The sequence below is a fragment of the Octopus sinensis genome, linkage group LG16 (assembly GCF_006345805.1).
Source record: "Octopus sinensis linkage group LG16, ASM634580v1, whole genome shotgun sequence".
NCBI classification, from domain to species: domain Eukaryota; kingdom Metazoa; phylum Mollusca; class Cephalopoda; order Octopoda; family Octopodidae; genus Octopus; species Octopus sinensis.
The window spans coordinates 56,330,325-56,348,849 of record NC_043012.1 but is presented as its reverse complement, the minus strand read 5'-3'; the positions used below and the strand labels follow the sequence as shown (position 1 = coordinate 56,348,849).

The following is an 18,525-nucleotide window of genomic DNA, read 5'->3' as shown; positions in this document are numbered from 1 at the left end:
CCCTTCCAATTTACAACGTTCGTCTCCTTAATTGACCCTATTTCTACTTCCTCTTTTGCTGCCCCAATAATGGCTGTTACCAGCATTTCTGTTTTAATATTTGGGGGCACCTTTGGGACTCTTACCCGTACCCCTCGTCTTCCTTTATACGTCGGCCACATGGTGAAATTTTCCGCTTTCAGGACAGTGGAAGCCAATGAGGCCGCCACTTCCTTTGTTGCGCATCTCACCTCCACCGTACCATATTTCTTTCCTCTGTCTACAAAAGTCGCTTTTTCATGATGTCCCCCAGACATTTCTCTATTTCTTCAATCGTCACTCTCACCAGTTTTCTCGTGTTTCTATCTTGCGTTCTATACGTTATCGTCATGTTATTTTTCTCTTCTATTGTTTCCACAGGCGGGACCAGCTTCACGCTGTCACCCTCCCTTTTGACGAACTTCTCGTATTCCTTCAATTGTTCTTTTCTAAAGAACACTTCTTTTATTCTAAGAGACTCGTCACTTTTTGTTGTGGCGACCCCCGCGTAAGTCTCCATGACTTGAGGGTCGACACACCTTCTATAAAAGGTTCAAACACGTAGCGGCAAACGCCTCGCGCGATTCAATTTTTTGACAATTTTTAACAGTTTTTTTTCCAATTTTCACATACAAAATAACTCACAACACACGTGGGTAGATTTCGGACATGTGTATTGTTATAATGTGGATCCTTGTCCACTTGTATGTTGTCATCGATATTGTAATATTCTTGTCGCCACTATTATGTTGTGGCGGTATTTCGCCTCTTATTATCTCTGACTAGTCTATCATGCTATCGCTGATAGCTCCGCAAGACAACTTTGTAAGGTCTACGTTGACGGTAACTCGAACTCGTATACATCGCGGAACTGACACTGACTCCAACTGAGAACTCGTACAATGACTCTACCACTATTGATCTCCTACAACGACTGACTGTCTGACTTTATAGTGACTGGTTCACACCACTGTCACGTGGGAAGGAGTGTACCATTCTCACTACAACAAGGATTGTGTAGTTTCCAGTGGTTCTGCTAAGGGAAGACCCAAACAAGAGGGATGTAATTGATAATTTTAGGCCCATCACTCTGCTCAATGCAGAGTTGAAGATTTTGGCCAAGGTGTTAAGAGGTTGGCGCTTGTCATCGGTAAAATAGTTGGGAAGTTGCAAACTTGTGCCATCCCAAACAGAACGATCCACGAGAATCTCCATCTCATGCACTACATCATAGATAGGGTGGTAAACAATCCTGGTATGGTAGGGGCACTGATCCATTTAGATCAACTAAAAGTGTTTTATGGCGTGGACTATTAGTATTTGGCGGTAGTTCTTGAGGCGGCCAGATTTGATCCAATCTTCTGCAGTTGAATCACAGCTTTATACAGCAACATTCAGTCGATAGTTCGAGCGAACGGTCTTCTATCTGAGTTGTCCTCTCTCCTCCCTCTTGTACGTTCTGGCCCATGAGCCATCACTGCAGAAAAAAAGGAGGCTTTGAGAAGCACCCCGCGTGATCTAGGGTGCAGGAGGACAGTATCAGTGTAGTGGACGACATCACCGTCATCGTATCCTGTTACAAATATCTACAACTTATAGGTGCTGCCATAGGAGAGTGCAAAGTGATGACGATAGCAAAAATAAGCCGTGAAAAGTCGGTCAGCCTGCAACTCAGTACCTGGAGAGGCAGGTCGATGCCGCCCAACAACGTCGTGAGACGGTGGACGGACGGCCCAGTGAAATTGCTTGGGGTCTGGTTCGAGCCAGACCTCCTGGTAGAGAAGTAACAAGTAGGGTGACCAATCTTACCCAGAAATGGGCTGAGAGGAAGCTATCCCTGAAAGGGCGGGCGTGGGTGGCGAATGCGTAAATCGCATCCGTCATCATTTATTGCCTGATCGTCGTGCCGTGCCGGATTTGTGTCTGGTCAAGTTGGAGCGCTTATTCTTCCACTTCCTGTGGAAGGGACGAGGTCTACTGGTCAGAGGCTCTATCTGCTGTCAACTGCCGCTTAATGGAGGGCTGGTCATGCCTTGGCTAAAAATGCGTAGACCTGCGCTATGGCCGAGGTACCACCAGCTCTACTTAGACAGTGAGCAGGTGTGGTCTCCCTTCGTCAAATTCATCTTCCCACAGTTCGCCGCTTTTAGCGAGCTGAACTCATGGATCAAGCGCAGACCTAGGTTCGGTGCTTGTCAAGCAGTATCGTCACGCTCTCACGCTTCTCTGCCGAACGGGAAACGTGAGCAAGGAGGGTGCCACCTCATCCTTCTATAGAGAATTAGTGGCCGGTAAGTGCGATGACGTGCTGGGGAAACCCTGGGCTTCGATGACGGTCAACTTGCTAGTCTGTTCCGGGGGATTTTCGGGCCGGGGCCCATGAATAACTACCAGAAATTCCTGACCTGGCAGTGCTACCGAAGGGCACTCCCTGTTCGAGATAAACTCTTCAGGCACAAAAGTAAGTCACACGGACATGCCCGAGATGCGAGTAGAGCGATGAAACCGTTCTGCACGCAATCGTACAGTGTCCATTAATTTCGGATCTATGGGTTTATGTCTAACACCTATTGTCACGTCTGGAAGGAGCACATTACATCTACCTTATAAAAAGGAAACTAAGGCTGGAGAGAGAGAGAGAGAGAGAGAGAGAGAGAGAGAGAGAGAGAGAGAGAGAGAGAGAGAGAGAGAGAGTTGCTGCAGCCGCGCATATTTGATATTTGTGACTAGATGAATGCAAGTGGCGTGCCTGTTACGTATGGGTGTGTCTAACTTGAGTACAAACCCCTAAGTCTCCTTTGTGAGAACATTGTAGAGCGTGGCTTGTGGGGTCTCCACAGCCTACATTATATATTGTTATTCACTTTTGTTATTCTCATTTCGTTGTATCATTTTAATTTTAAACTTTTTTTTCATGATCACTTTGTTAATACATTCGTTCTTTTCTCTTTGTTACCGTACCTACTTACGACCTCATCTTGTCTGTCCTGTATTGTCTCTCTATATGTAGCCCTTAGTGGCCAATAAAAAATAAAATTTTTATTATTCCACTCGTCCCATCTGCAGGGAAGGGTTTGCGTAAAGAACAAGTGATTTCTGACGGCTTTGATGATCAGTTTCGTTCAAAGCACATCAAAAATCATAGAAAAAACAAAGTGACGAATGTAATAGTAAATATTTATCACTATTTTCTAGCAAGAAAGTTGTTATTAGGCACCCCTCATAGTACGATGGCAAATCGATCAAATAACTATCCTGTTAAAGTTCCAAGCCACTGCTATCTGATCTTTATTGGAGAACATACTATTCTAAGAGGCATTTCTAAGACGATAGCGGGTTTTAGAGGAGAGAATTTGGTTGGTACATTCGGTCGGTCGCGATCGACTATGTAGATCAGTGGTTCTCAACCATTTTTTACCTATGGACCCCTTCTGATTCCTCTTTTGTAGCTCAGCTAGTGGTTTGTTAGAATCTTTCGATCTTTCGACAAAATAACCGCGGTATTTGGCTTCGGTTTTTTACATTCTAATTTCTAAGCACACCGTGGTCAACTCTGCTTTTCATCCTTCCGAGGTCAACTAGAGTACAAGTACCAGGATAAATTTAATATTCTGATAAAATATTCTAGATAATCTTGATGGCATTATAAGACGAACAGAAAGGAACCTGTTGTTAAAACTCAAGACAGCCCTGATCGAGTAAACATATGATCAAAAGACATCTCAGCCATGACCATCCCATCTTTTTTATTCTGATATAGTGTATTTAGGGTCACGTTATCTGTATCCTTCACTTTTTAAAGATTGTAGAAGTAATAAGGCGCAGGAGTGGCTGTGTGGTAAGTAGCTTGCTTACCAACCACATGGTTCCGGGTTCAGTCCCACTGCGTGGCATCTTGGGCAAGTGTCTTCTACTATAGCCTCGGGCCGACCAAAGCCTTGTGAGTGGATTTGGTAGACGGAAACTGAAAGAAACACTGTCAAATAAACGGCGGTGCATCAGCATGGCCGCAGCTCTGAGCTGAAACTAAAAAAAAAGGAAAAAAAAGTTTGGTTGCTGTTTCTAGTAAATCGAGCAACCACATAGATGCTTCTTCATTGGCACAGGTAGAAAAGAAATTATTGATGAAGGTAAATGTTGATAGAACATCAAGAAGCAACTAACTTGAAGTTAATGAGATTATTATTTCACAGTCTATTAACCTCATCTCGAAAGATGAGGTTAATAGTCCGAAAACTAATAAGCTTATTAACAACAACTAATATAATTAATTGTAATCTTATCGACAATAACTCAACGTGGTTAATATGCATAATGGTGTGCCAGAGTACTGCCGAATACAGAGGAAGAATAAAGACATTTAAAGACATTTCTCAAGAAGAGAACAAACAGAATGATTTTCATACAAATAACAATACATTTTTTTTCTGTACCTTTATGTGCACTGGGAATTCATCTCAGATATTTAGAAATTCAATCCATTAAAATGAACTTTGTTTGGTTTATGGCTGTGTGGTTAAGAATCTCGCTTCGCAATCACATGGTTTCAGGTTCAGTCCCACTGCAAGGCACCTTAGGCAAGTATCTTCTGCTATAGCCATGGGTCGACCAGTGCTTTGTGAGTGCATGTGATACAGTGTGAAACCCCGTCGTGTGTGTGTGTGTATAATTTGTGTGTATTTGTCCCCACCACCACTGTTTGATAATCGGTGAAGGTTTGTTTACGTCCCCGTAACTTAGTGACTTCCGAAAAAGAACCTGATAGAATAAGAACCAGATTTTAAAGATAAGTCCTGGGGTCGATTTATTCAACTAAACACTTCAAGGCAGTGCTCCAGCATGTACGCAGGCCAATGACTGAAACAACTAAAAGATAAAAAATGTATTCTTGTTGTTTAGCCCCAGGCCGTCTTGATCACGAAGACCGAAGATTAAAAGTATCAGCTGTGGTCGTTTTAGTTTTTACTTTCAGATATACCATAAAATTCAATGTGTAAATTGCTTTTTGATTTTTTAAAAAACCAAAATCAAAGTTAGAGCTGGCAGAAACGTTAGCACGACGGGCGAAATGCTTAGCGGTATTTCGTCTGTCGTTACGTTCAGAGTTCAAATTCCGCCGAGGTCGACTTTGCCTTTCATCTTTTCGGGGTCGATAAATTAAGTACCAGTTACGCACTGGGGTCGATATAATCGACTTAATCCGTTTGTCTGTCCTTGTTTGTCCCCTCTGTGTTTAGCCCCTTGTGGGTAGTAAAGAAATATATATATATATATATATTATAGGGTGGCCCAAAGGCGGCGAGCTGGCAGAAACGGTAGCACGCAGGGCGTTTGTCTTTACGTTCTAAGTTCAAATTCCGCCGAGGTCGACTTCACCTTTCATCCTCTCGGGGTCAATAAATTAAGTACCAGTTGCGTACTGGGATTGATCTAATCGACTGGCCTCCTCCCCTCCCCCCAAATTTCGGGCCTTGTGCCTAGAGTAAAAGTATATAGGGTGGCCCAAAAGTAGGTTTACAGTTATTCAACTATCTCTTTTGCATTCATATATTAGCAGTTTAGATCTTAATTTAAAAAAAAAAAAAAATGTGAAACCATTATTCTATGCTAATTTAGTTAATTTTGTCAAGCTCCCTTTTCATTTTGTAAGATAGAAATGTAATAAATGAAATAAAATGTTTTAAAGAAATTTAAAGTGCCTACGTGATAACTGTAAACCTACTTTTGGGCCACCCTGTATAATTCATGGTATTTGGCGGAAAAGTTTTCTCCAATTACTTTAAAAAAAACCCAAAAAAAACTGTATTTTTTTATCTTTTACTAGTTTTAGTCATTAGACTGCGGCCATGTTGGAGCACCATCTTGAAGAATTTTTAGTCGAATGAATCGACCCCAGTACTCATTTCTTTTTTTAAAGCCTGGTACTTAGTTTATCGGTCACTTCGCCGAACCGCTAAGTTACGGGGGCGTAAACACACCAACACCGTCGTCAAGCGGTGGTGACACACACGCACACACATGACGGGCTTCTTTCAGTTTATAGTAGAAGACACTTGTCCCGGAATCATGTTTTTGGGAAGCATTCTTGTGGTAAGAAGCTTCTTACTACACTGCCGTGCCTGCACCTATAAAGCAATTTGGCTTTATTATTGTTTGTTGTTTTGTTATATACTCTCTTACTCTTTTACTTGTTTCAGTCATTTAACTGTGGCCATGCTGGAGCACCGTCCTTAGTCGAGCAAATCGACTCCGGGACTTATTCTTTGTAAGCCTAGTACTTATTCTATCGGTTGTCAAGCGACGTTGGGGGACAAACACACATACACACACACACACACACACACACACACAGACATATATATATGTATATACGACGGGCTTCTTTCAGTTTCCGTCTACCGAATCCACTCACAAGACACTTGCCAGTGGGACTGAATCCGGAACTATGTGGTTCGTAAGCCAGCTACTTACCACACAGCCACTCCTACGCCTATAGTTTATAGTATTTATTTCATATAAAATGACATTAAAAATTAATACATTGCATTATAGTAGATAATCTAATCTTGTATCAGTTGTACAACTCTGCGTGTTATAAGGACAGTTTAAGTAAAAAAAAAAAAAATCGAAATGTATGATTACATATTTATGCTTGGACTATTAGGATAATTTATCTAGGACTATATTATCCAATGTGTCCTTCCGATTTTATGACATTATAGTATGATTTGAGGGAGACTTGGTTGCTTTTTCTAGTAGCGTATAAGAACCTGTTGGGGGAGTGCATCTGTGCTGAGAGAAATAACCTTTAATTTTACAAATCCGTAGGTAATTAATTTGTTAAATTAATGTTTTGGGTATAAAGCGTGAACAGTTACTTTTTTTTTTCAGTGTATTTTCAGACTTCGCCAGAGTTGTTTCATATCTAAATGCAGACGAAATTTCTTCTACAGACTCGGCGGCGGTTCCTATTCTCGTTTGACGTGAACATCTTTTCGTGTAGAAAGAGGAGGGAAAAAAACCCAACTCCTTAAAATCATTCTCTACGCTTTTAAAGAAAGATGGACATGTTAGATAATATAGTACATTTAAGACTAGATTATCCAAAATCTGAGTAGAGGAAAAAACCAATAACAACAACAACAAAAAGATGTGATGGTCACGGTTATAATGCTCAATCAGGACTGAAATGAGACTGAGCAACAACTACCACTGTAACTTCTACTATTTATCACGTTTTGTAACTATTATGCGAAAATACACGATTACTCCCACCTTTTGTTAGCAAAGTATGGCCAGAGTATTGATTTATTTTTGTATCGATCTATTTTTGCCGAACATTGACCTTGTGATCAGTTTAAAGAAATCGATACTTTGAGAGTGTTGAAATGAAATGCTTGAGTGGATTAGGTATCGGAGACATCTACGTTTTTTATGACATCGCGAGATCAAATCGTCTGATGGCATTTAGTTGTTTGTAGTTTGTTAGCACTTTATTTTGCATTGTCTAAACCAGGCATCGGCAACATTGTTCAAGAAGCGGGCCGCTTGAGACCTGATTCGATATCAAGCAGGCCGCACTACTAAAAAATATTCAAGGTAATTTTTTTATTAGGCATACCATTCAGAAAGTTCCACTAGCTGCAGTTTGTCCGTGACTGGTGTAAATTAACCAAGATGTCGAGAATACATACATGCCATGCATGCTTGCATATATATATATATATAAGTCTACAATCACAATAAACGTTCTTGTATGATTATATATATATGCAAGCATGCGTGCATATATATATATATATATATATATAATATATATATATATAATATATATATATAATATATATATATATATGCACGCACGCATGCTTGCATATATATATATATAATTATACAAGAACGTTTATTGTGATTGTAGACAGATGGATTATTTTCTATTTAGGTTGGAAAGTTTCACATATTTATCTCCTGAACTCCAGGAAACTGGAAGTAAGCATCAACCTTTGAAATTCCTTCGGGACTTAGGAGTCATTTATACTGGAATCGATCCCAAGTATCTTACCAGTATTTGTTTCATCGATTCCTTTAATAGATGGAAGGTAAGGTCCAATCCAATAAGATTTGAATTTAGTTAGCTAGTTCAAAGGTCAGTGTAACATCTAGTTTGATGTTTTTTTCTTATCTTCATCATAGTTAACCTGAATATTGGTATCTTTCGATTATTTTAATTTTTTTATGCATAGGTGTTGAATTAACTCACAGTATATTGCTGATATTTATCCTAACGACCCTAGAGTGGAGTGGGTGTGAAAGAATTGGTGAGATTTGGGATCAAAACGTAAAGATATGATTCTAAATCCAAATTTTATAACCTAAGAATATCATAGGTGCACAGTAATGTGTATTTCAAGAGGAAATAACTTGGTGGTATATGTATCCTCTCCAGGTACACTTGGCTGTTGCCTTCTGTGGGAGAACCTTTTCTGATCGTTGATGGGTTTTATTTTCAATCCAGTCTACACACCCTCTTCACAGTGGCGTAGCTGGAGTGTGTGCAACCTGCTACCTCATTTTGCTGTGTAAGCCTATACAAGCTTGTACAGGAATCCTAAAAGTGTCTTCCCATAAAAGCGTCGCCCGGAGCGGACCGCCCCGCCCATTCTCCACTACACTACTGCCTCCTCATTCCGTGAGGCCGGTTTAGTTGCCTGATATCCATCTAATCAGGAAACTAAATGTCGTTCAATATCTAATTTTATGGTTCGCATTACTGAAACCTTGGCTGCATTTTTAAAACGAAAGTGTACCTGGTTCACACTTTGAGTTCAAAGTATCTAACAAGGAGTTTAGTTGAGATTATTGACATCTATCACGTGCATTTTTGCCATATTTCAACCGAACACGGAAGAGCCTCGGCACGGTCATTCGAACTGCTTGGAACAACAGCCAAACCTCTCAAAGCATACTCTTAGATTAAGAAAGGAAAAGGCAAATTGGATATTGCAGTCTTAGATACACTGTCTGAAAGAGGAACGGTGGAATGGCTATGATTTGAATGTTGTCTACTAGATCAGATTAGAACTGGAACTGGCAACAATAGATAAATGGGTCCTCCGTTGGTTTTGGTGATAAGTACTTCATTTGTTCAGTCTATTGAGCCACCTGCTAATTGAATTCTAGTGTAAGTGTTGAGAATTCCACAGAGGCATTTATTTTAACGTTAACACTAGAGACAGATTTTTTACGCCTGAGAATCTTGTATCGTTATAAGGCCACTATTCGATCTTACATTAGGTATTGCGGTCATCTTTGGGCTGGTGCCTCGTTTGAGAGTTTTAACTTGCTTGATTGAATTCAGAATTGAGTTGTTTACACGGTGGATCCTCTTTTTTTTTTACTGCTGGGCTGATGTCTTTGACCCATCGTCGAAATTTTCTTCGTTGTGTCTTTTCTATTTTATGGTTATTGTTTTGAACTTTTTGGTCTAGCACCATCTATCAAGACTTTTTAAACGGGTCACTCGCTCCTCTTCTTAGGCGTATCATTTCTCCGTTGAGCTTCTTGATAGTCATAACTTCATTTATTATAATAGCTTCTTTCCTCAAACTGCTACTCTCTGGAACTCACTACTATCACCTTGTTTTCCTCTGGACTATGATATTCAATTCTTTAAGCTTTCTATCAATCGACATATTTTGAATTTGCAGGTCCTTATTTTTTCGTCTTTGTAGTCTCTTGCGCTAGTTGTCTCAAGCATTGTTTGGGATAAAATAATATATATATATATATATATAGTTAATCCAAACAGAAAACACAAAAAGAAAAACACAGCAACGCGAGGACGTGGAACAAATATAGTATTATTGGACGCTCAGGAAAGAAGGGAAGAAGGAGGGTTTAACGTTTCGAGCGGAGCTCTTCGTCGGAAACAAAGGAGAAGGAAAGATCCCGAGAAGGGAAGACAGAGGAAAAAAAATTGCTGGCGGTGCTCACGAGGTCACATGTTGAAAGCATATATATATAATATATATATCTCTATATATAATATATATATATAAACAAACGAAACGTATAAAAGTCGTTCCTTTAAATTGCGGGTGCAATCCTAAAATCCATCGGATGCGCTTCCACTCAGTTTTGTCCACCCAGTTTAACTTACAAGGCTTGCGTCGACATGAGTTTTGGGAAAAGACAGTTGTCTAAGATTCCAGGTACTGGTATAGAACCTAGGAACTCGTGATTCGAAAGCGAACTTCCTAACCACTTCGCAAGTCTAATCTTCGTAGGCAACACCACCATTACTCTAATCTTCGTTCCTTTCACAGCAACGTCACCACTCCCAGCACACACAATGCGCTTGCTTCCATTCTTCTGCCAGCTGTAATAGACAGCAAAGATCGTAGCGAACATCTAGCATGTAGTAATTAAGGTAGGCTATCCAGTCTTGGCTTTTTACTCCTTCCACAGTATTTGCAGCTAAAATTTTCTACTGAAATCTGCTTTTTGCAATACTCTGCGTCCTTGATAGAAAGTTGAGGCATACTGTCAAAGTTCGCCGTCTCCAGTCTGTCATTTCTCACTGCTGGAAAACTGCTCGCTTTTACTGCGAGTTGGATAACGCACTTGTTGCGTTCCGCTAGAGATCTAAATGTGACTTAGTTACCATGTTGTGCAGTTGCATAGCTAAGGAGTGGGTGGTGGGGGTTACACCAGGTGACGCTTTTATAGGGGCGGCACTTTTAAGTCTGCTGTATAAGCCTGTATCAGCTTGGGGGCCCGGGGATGAGCGGCAAACTCAAGGATTGTCCTGGGCGGTACACTCTAGACACGCTACTTATGTTGTGCCGCGCCTCTACCACCGGGACCTACCAAACAGCTTTTGTACTCGTGTTTCAACGCACCCCCTGTGGCACACACCACACAAATTTCGTGTTTCACATGGTCAAGGACCATATTCGCCGCTAGCACGTTGTTTACAGCTACTCTTCTCTATCGTCACTTCTTTACCACAGCTGCTTTAATTTTCCTCTTTAGTGAGACCAATCGTTTATAGTTGATGATGGTCTCCATCAATTCCTGCTTACCCAGTTCGCTGATTTGGTCCCTGAAATATTTCCGTGCTGAGGAAGACCCGTTCAGATTCCAATAACCGTGTCCTTGACCATTGTTCTTGTTTAAATTGATTGAACAGATCACGAATTTGTCGTTCCTATGGCTAACTACTCGAAACTGTTGACAACTTAAACGAAGCCGGACCTGCTAGAAATAGCTGGGAAATCTTTTATAACCTCCTACCGTCCCGCAAAAGGCGGGAGGAGACACTGGATAAAGTAGTTCTAGATATACAATGTATGTGAGAGAAAGATGGTGTTGCAATGGCTAGAATTCCTTTGATCAGCACAGATCTATTTGCTCAATCACAATTGGCCCGGGATTAAACAACACATGGAGGAACTTTCAAATGTAATTAAAATTTCAAGGATTTCTCAGTCGTTTCGTAACATTAAATAGTTTTTGTTTTATAAAAAGCCTCTTTCTTTTCTAACTTGATTTCTAATACTTTCTTTCCATCTTACGACTACCTGAATTACATATATTATTGAACATGCGTATGTAGTGTTAGTTTCTCTGTATGTGTATAGATAATTGAATTGACTTCAGTTTATGACAGACGCCTGATTTTATCGACCCTACAAGGATGAGGGTCAAATATCGATCTCTGCGGAATGTACTCCCGGAGCGTAATTAATTTTATCATTAGTAACAATCTCTCACTGTTTCCCCGGGGAAAGATAATTTAATAAATCTTCTTTATCACCTTCACCTCCTTCATTTTTACTGCTATATTGTTGCATAATAATTGTTTCTGATCTAGGTACAGGGTCAACAGTTTTGAGGGGAGGGGTTTAGTCGATTATATAGACTCCAGTACTTGACTGGTACTTCATTTTATCGACACCAGAAGGATGAAAAACAAAGATGTTCGTATTTGAACATCTCCTGGTGAGCTTTCTAAAACCGCGCTTGGTGTTTTAGTAGTTGAAATTTTGTTTTTGTGTGGGGAACATAGACGATTTTCTTTTAAGATGATTCAGAGGGCAATGGAATTTTTACTGTTTTTAAAACTACTACAAAATACTAATTTTTAAGAGGAAGAATTTACGCGCATAAACTTCACAGGTTCCTCTTCAAAACTTTTAAGATTGATACAGTTGAAGTTAGGAAAAATATGAACGAAAATGAAATTTCAGTGGTTTGATATATGGGTTATAAAAGAAATGGGTATTGTGGTTAATACTGGTCCTCAACAGGAAAAAGAACGGATGTACAATATAAGTGATAAGTTAGGATTAATAATTGTTACTACAGTCCAGCTGGAGAGGACGGTTCACTCTGGGTGGCGCTTTTATTGGGGGACACTTTTGAGTCTGCTGTATAAAAGTTTCTTCTTTTTCCAACCAGGACTCACGCCATTAGCCACAAAGAATAATCTCTAATTCGAGCCTACTCTAAGCTACTAAGAATGCGTGTGGCAACTTGAAAATCCACCCACCACACGCGATAGACTGGCGGTTGCACGGGCGCGAAAGCTACGTTGTTATCCTCATTCCGTAAACGGTTGCTTTTAATGGGTGGAGAGCTGAACCATCCTGGGATACAGAGGATTCGCAATCTAGACTAGTGTCTGAAAGTTTACCACACCCTAGTGGGTATAACATGGTTCCTCTGCTTTGTGGCAGAAGTATGAAGAAAGAGTGAGGGGAAGTTGTGGTGAAAGAGTACAGCGGGGTTCACCCCCCCCCCCGGAGCCTCGTGGAATTTACGTGTTTTTGCTCAATAAACACTCACAATGCCCGGTTTGGGAATCGAAACCGTGTTCTTACGACCGCGAGTCCGCTGCCCTAACCACTGGGCCATTGCGTCTCCACTGTATAAAAGCTTGTATAGGAGTGGGGGACATTAGGGTGGCAAATTCACAGGTTACCCCGAGTGGTATACACTCAAATTACGTCATTGCCAAGATCTTAATTTTTGTCCTTGTCTCTTAAGCAATACAAATCCGATTTATATTCGCAACATTTCCTTCTAGTTGCAATTCTTTTATGGTAAGGTGAGGTTAGAAAGGAATTTCACATTTATTTTTTGTTTTCTTTTTTCTTTTTTGGTTGCGTATCGTACTACCAGTTATTGTGAGGCAAGTCAGCCCTCATCGTTGGTACTCAACCAGATTATGAGGTGTGATCAACAGATCTGTTGTCCGAGATATGCCATAGCACAGACAGCTGAGGACTATATTGTACTTATCGACATGTAGTGGTTAATATAATGGGGATACAGTATCGTAGTTTGGATAAGTTGTATTATTTCCATTGTCAGGACGGTGAATTGCAGCGAACAGAATGTCTTGTGGTTATTTAGTTACGGCCGTTTGTGTTCACACCTTTTACAACTAAGATGTAAAATCCGATCTTTAGATGAAATCGGATTTTTTTATTGAAGAAATTTGAGTGATGATAATAAGCTTGGATGCGCACATACGCACATGCACGGGAACACAAAATTTGCACACAAGAAAATTTCTGCGCATACTCACAGCAACAAATAAGAGGGTACTTTGGTTTCGAGTTGAAATTCCCTGAGGTTGACTTTACTTTTCATCATCCTTCCTGAGTTGGCAAATTAAAGTACCGGTTCAAGTAGGGTTGATTTAACCACTTCATCACTTCCCCGATATTTGTGGCATTGTGCCACGCAGGGCACCTAATGAATTGTTTGTTTACTATTGTTGTTTTTGTTGGCTACATGTGGTAGTGGTACCTTTTAAGTGGTATAAATATAGGTACTTCCCTATTATTGGCAGCCATTGCCAAAACATCTGAGGGATCTTCATGTAGTAGGGGTAGATGTTTTCAAGAAACAACTTGACCTCCTGGTTTCCAAGTTTCCCAGAAGGCCTTATATCACGGCAAGAAACTCAAAAGAAGGCAGCAATGTCGAACTCCGTCCTTCACCAAAAGTTAATCGCATAAGAATTGCCATTGAAAAAGTAATTACATTGGCGGTGCTCCAGCATAGCCACAGCCTTTGGACAGGAACGTATAAAAGAATTAGTAAATAAACTATAAAACAATTACCCAATTCCTTGCTGTTTTCCTTCTCCATAAGGTAGTGGTAGCTATTCCGAAAGTCCATCGACCAAATACTGTTACACCAGTCTCATGAGTGTAATAGTTTATTTACTAACTCTTTATTAAATATTATATATATATATATATATATATATATATATATATATATATATATATATATACTAGCAGTATCGCCCGGCGTTGCTCAGGTTTGTAAGGGAAATAACTATAAAGCATTTTTAGAGAGTTATAGCCAAAAAATAGGAAAAAAATGATGGTAAATTTTTTTTGAGAATAAAAAAAGGTGGAGTTGCGTCCCCTAGACAGTTTGCGGTTTGTGTTTCTGATTCTCGACCCCATGTCGAATTTATTGATTTTTTTCAGAACTGGGGGAACTTTTCAAAATTTTCGCTGCGTTAGTTTTGAATTATGACATTGGGCTATGTGTGTGTCAAGTTTCATCAGAATCGGTTGAAAGCCGTGGTCAGGGTGAGGGTACAAGCAAACAGACACACAGAAACACGCACAGACAAACTGCCGTTTATATATAGATATATATATATATATATATATATATATATATATATATATGTTAGTTAGTTAATTTGGCTCAAAAGCAAATAGCAAGGCCATGTAGGGGGACATGGAGTTAAGTACAGGGTGGTGTTCATGTAAAGAGTTCAGGCCACTTGAGGTCCAGGGAGGCTTTGAACAAAGCGGTCGTCGGCATCTTCACCATCTCGTCTGGCAGCTTGTTCCACGGATCCGCAACCCGGACGGAGAAAGCTCCTCTCCTTGAACGGTTGATAATAGGAAACATGCCTAAATATGTGCGTCGTTTAGCTTTCGTTATTGTTTCTGTGTTACTGGCCAGTACTTTTGTCTTCTACATGTGTTGGTATTTTTATGTTTAGTCTGATGGTTTCATTATTATTCTTTTTGTTGTTTTGCCCCAGATCAATTCTGATCGTGCAGGCCTTTGATCAAAAATATTCCTTCCTTGACCATCCCGCATATATTTCCAAACAGAGTATCTAGAACATCTACTCATTGTCTTTTCGTTTTTAAATGCAGGGTGTCTTGACAGAGATTTGGCAACTGTTTCTGGATGGTCGAGCACTCACCTATAAGTTTCCTCTTTGGTTTGGTGACCGTTACACTATATTTGATGCTCGATCTGTTAGAACTAGTAGCCAAATCTACTTCAGAGTTCACTCTATCGTCTTAAATCAGATGATTAATCTGAATAATTTTCTAATTTTGGCACAATTTGAGAGGAAGGGTGGCAAATTCACAGGTTAAACTTTATTTTGTCGATCCAGGAGAGATAAAAGACAAAAATTTGCCTCGGCGAGATTTGAACTCAAACACATAAAGAGCCGGAACTAATATAGTAAGGCATTTTGTCTGATACTTTAACGATTCTGCCGTATTATATGTGACAAATAGTTATCAAAAGAAGGCTATGATCTTTATACTAGATGGTTTTAATTTTTTTATTATTATATTTAAATGGTTTAACTTGGAAGGATATGACTGTACCTGTGACCTTTGTAAGCCCTCTGAGACTGGTTAGATCAATGTGGTCGACATTCTTATTGAACAATTGCTAGTTGATGTGGGAGATTTAAACCATCGCTCAGCTTAACACCACATCTTGTCACTCAGTGTCTTTAATTGAGTCCACTTTATTGCAGGCATTCTGGCCTGGTCTCCGGTTTACGGATAATTTCCCCTTCTCCTCCTACCAATCTCAGAGACCATGGAAAAGGAGCATGGACACTCCTTTTCCCCACTCTGAGTAAGTGATTAAAAAAAAAAAAAAAGCAATGCAAGTTCAGGGGTGCAGGAAAAATTTTGAGCAGAATGAGAATTCTCGTTGGTTGATATCAGAAGAAAAACGGGCTTGGATAAAGGATTAAAGCGATGTCTGGAGTCATGATTACAATATGAACGACGGAAGGGGGAAACGTGAATGAATAGGGTGGGTGGGTTTGAGTGTTGGTTGCACGAGATCAACCAGCTTCGAGGTGTAGAGGGGTCACTAGCAGCGGTAGGAAGGGCACAGTAAGGAGACAGTATGTCTACGAGCTAGAAGTCAGAGTGCGTTAATGAGCGATTTCATGCTAATAGTGGAACCATAATAGAATCTAATAATCACTGGACTCTAAGGTTGTATTGGCAATTATCAATAGATTAGAGACAAAAAAATGTTACTTTGCCAAGATGGGAGGAACTATAGGCATTCTTTTTTCCCCACGGCAAACAAAATATTCTTCTCTTTGTGTGTGTGTGTGTTTAATTTTTACTTTTGCTTTCATTGATAGTGTTATTGATTAGACCTGTATCGGCTCTAAACAAGCAGACCTATGATCAAAGATATTCCTATCGTAACCATCCTGCTTGATTTGTTTTTCACAGACTGTTTAATAGGAGTTTTTGATGCATCAGTTTCAAAGAACCCCCTCTTATACAGCGCCTCCTCGTCTTTAAAAACAAAACAAAAAAAAAAATTAAAAGAAAACGACAGCTGGTGTGAGTTAAATGAGGTACGGCTACTATTTCTAACAGGTCAAGTGACTATGTATGTACAGCAAGGGTTGAAAAGCTTGTTACTATCAGAGGCGAACTGCATGTGTGTAAGGAACAGTATGGGAGCGCATATGTGGTGAGAAAATAATGAATCTAATTTGACAAATTCCTGGCTATACAACTTCTATTCAATTATTGTTTTTTTAGTTATGTTTATGAGAATGGACTAAACAGACCAGGAGGAGACGGATGGGGATGGAAGAGTGGCTGAAGAGGTCACAGATGTGCGACGAATGATTTCCAGAGAGTGGACATAAGATAAAATAACAATAATAAACGAGTGAAGAACGATTACGTAGTGCGTGTTCGTCTGACATGAAAAAAAAAATGACCGTCCCGAAATACAAAAATGTTTTAGTTTTAAAGGCTTAGACCACTTTTTATTTATTTATCTATTTATTTATTTTATACATATAGGCGCAGGCGTGGCTGTGTGGTAAGAAGCTTTAGTTCAAATTCCGCCGAGGTCGACTTTGCCTTTCATCCTTTCGGGGTCGATAAATTAAGTACCTGTTACGCACTGGGGTCAATGTAATCGACTTAATCTCCTTGTCTGTCCTTGTTTGTCCCCTCTATGTTTAGCCCCTTGTGGCCAATAAAGAAATAAGAACCTTGCTCCCCAATCATATAGTTCCTGGTTCAGTCCCCACTGCATGGCACCTTGCGTGTCTTCTACTTTATCCTCGGACCTACCAAAACCTTGTGAGTGGATTTGGTAGACGGAAACTGAAAGAAGCCCGTCACACACACACACGTGTGTGTGTGTCTTTGTGTCTATGTCCTCCACCACCGCTTGACAACCAGCGTTGGTGTGTTTACGTCCTCGTAACTTAGCGTTCAGCAAAATATACCGATAGAATATGTACTAAGCTTTAAAAAAGTACTGGGGGTCGATTAATTCGACTATAAGTACGTTAAGGCGGTGCTCCAGCATGGCCACAGTCTAATGACTGAAACAAGTAAAAGATGAAAGACTGGTTTTGGAGACTTCGTTGATAATCAGACTCAAATTTTGAGTGTGGTCGAGAGGGCCCTCGTCCTCAGATTTAGAGGTTTCTTCGCTCGCTCGTTATTTCAACGTAAGTCAGTCCGTGTAGTTAAAGGACAGTGTCCATAAATGTTTGATGATATCATCGTTCCGTAGGTTGTTAACACAGTTATAAATGAGATTAAATATTTATAGTATTCGATCGATTGAATAACTTGTATGGGGAGGGGGAAACGAAGTAATACATTTTACACACACACGCACATACACACACACACACACACACACACACACACACACACACATTGTATAACAACTATATCGCACCGAAAGCATTTTCCAGACGAGGAAGAACTCTGATATTTTCATTCAAACTCGCTATTGATTATTCTTTTTATCTTCTTCATAAATAGTTTTGTAAGCTGGAAAGTTTTCAGATAGAGGGAGAAGATCGATATCTTCAACTAAATGTCACAACATTCAAAATATTTGATGGAATATGCCTATCATGTCAGAATCTTCCTTTGATGGTATTTTCTCTGCAGAAATTTTTCCGTATAGAAATCATCATTTACTTTGCAACAAGTCCGCGGATTTACAGTACTTTTTTAATTTTTTTTTTTATTTGGAAGTTTGATTTCCTTAACATTTGAAATAATTTTATTGATGAGACTGAATTAGCAAAATAACCAATAAAACGAGGATTTGGAACAGATTTAGATTTACTTTCTATACGTTTGGTACGTATGACAATATAGTTGGATATTTTTTCAGCATTTTCCTACGTCATCTTGGAGA

At 39.8% G+C, this 18,525-nt stretch overlaps 1 long non-coding RNA gene across 1 annotated transcript; it reads right to left on the bottom strand.

Annotated features, from left to right (window-relative positions):
• Positions 1 to 746: 746 nt before the first annotated feature.
• LOC118766592 lies at positions 747 to 16,716 on the bottom strand. The gene is made up of 3 exons (XR_005002535.1): positions 16,707 to 16,716; positions 5,970 to 5,971; positions 747 to 839 (listed from the first exon to the last, which is right to left on the bottom strand). It is a non-coding gene; the product is annotated as an uncharacterized LOC118766592 (long non-coding RNA).
• Positions 16,717 to 18,525: the final 1,809 nt, after the last annotated feature.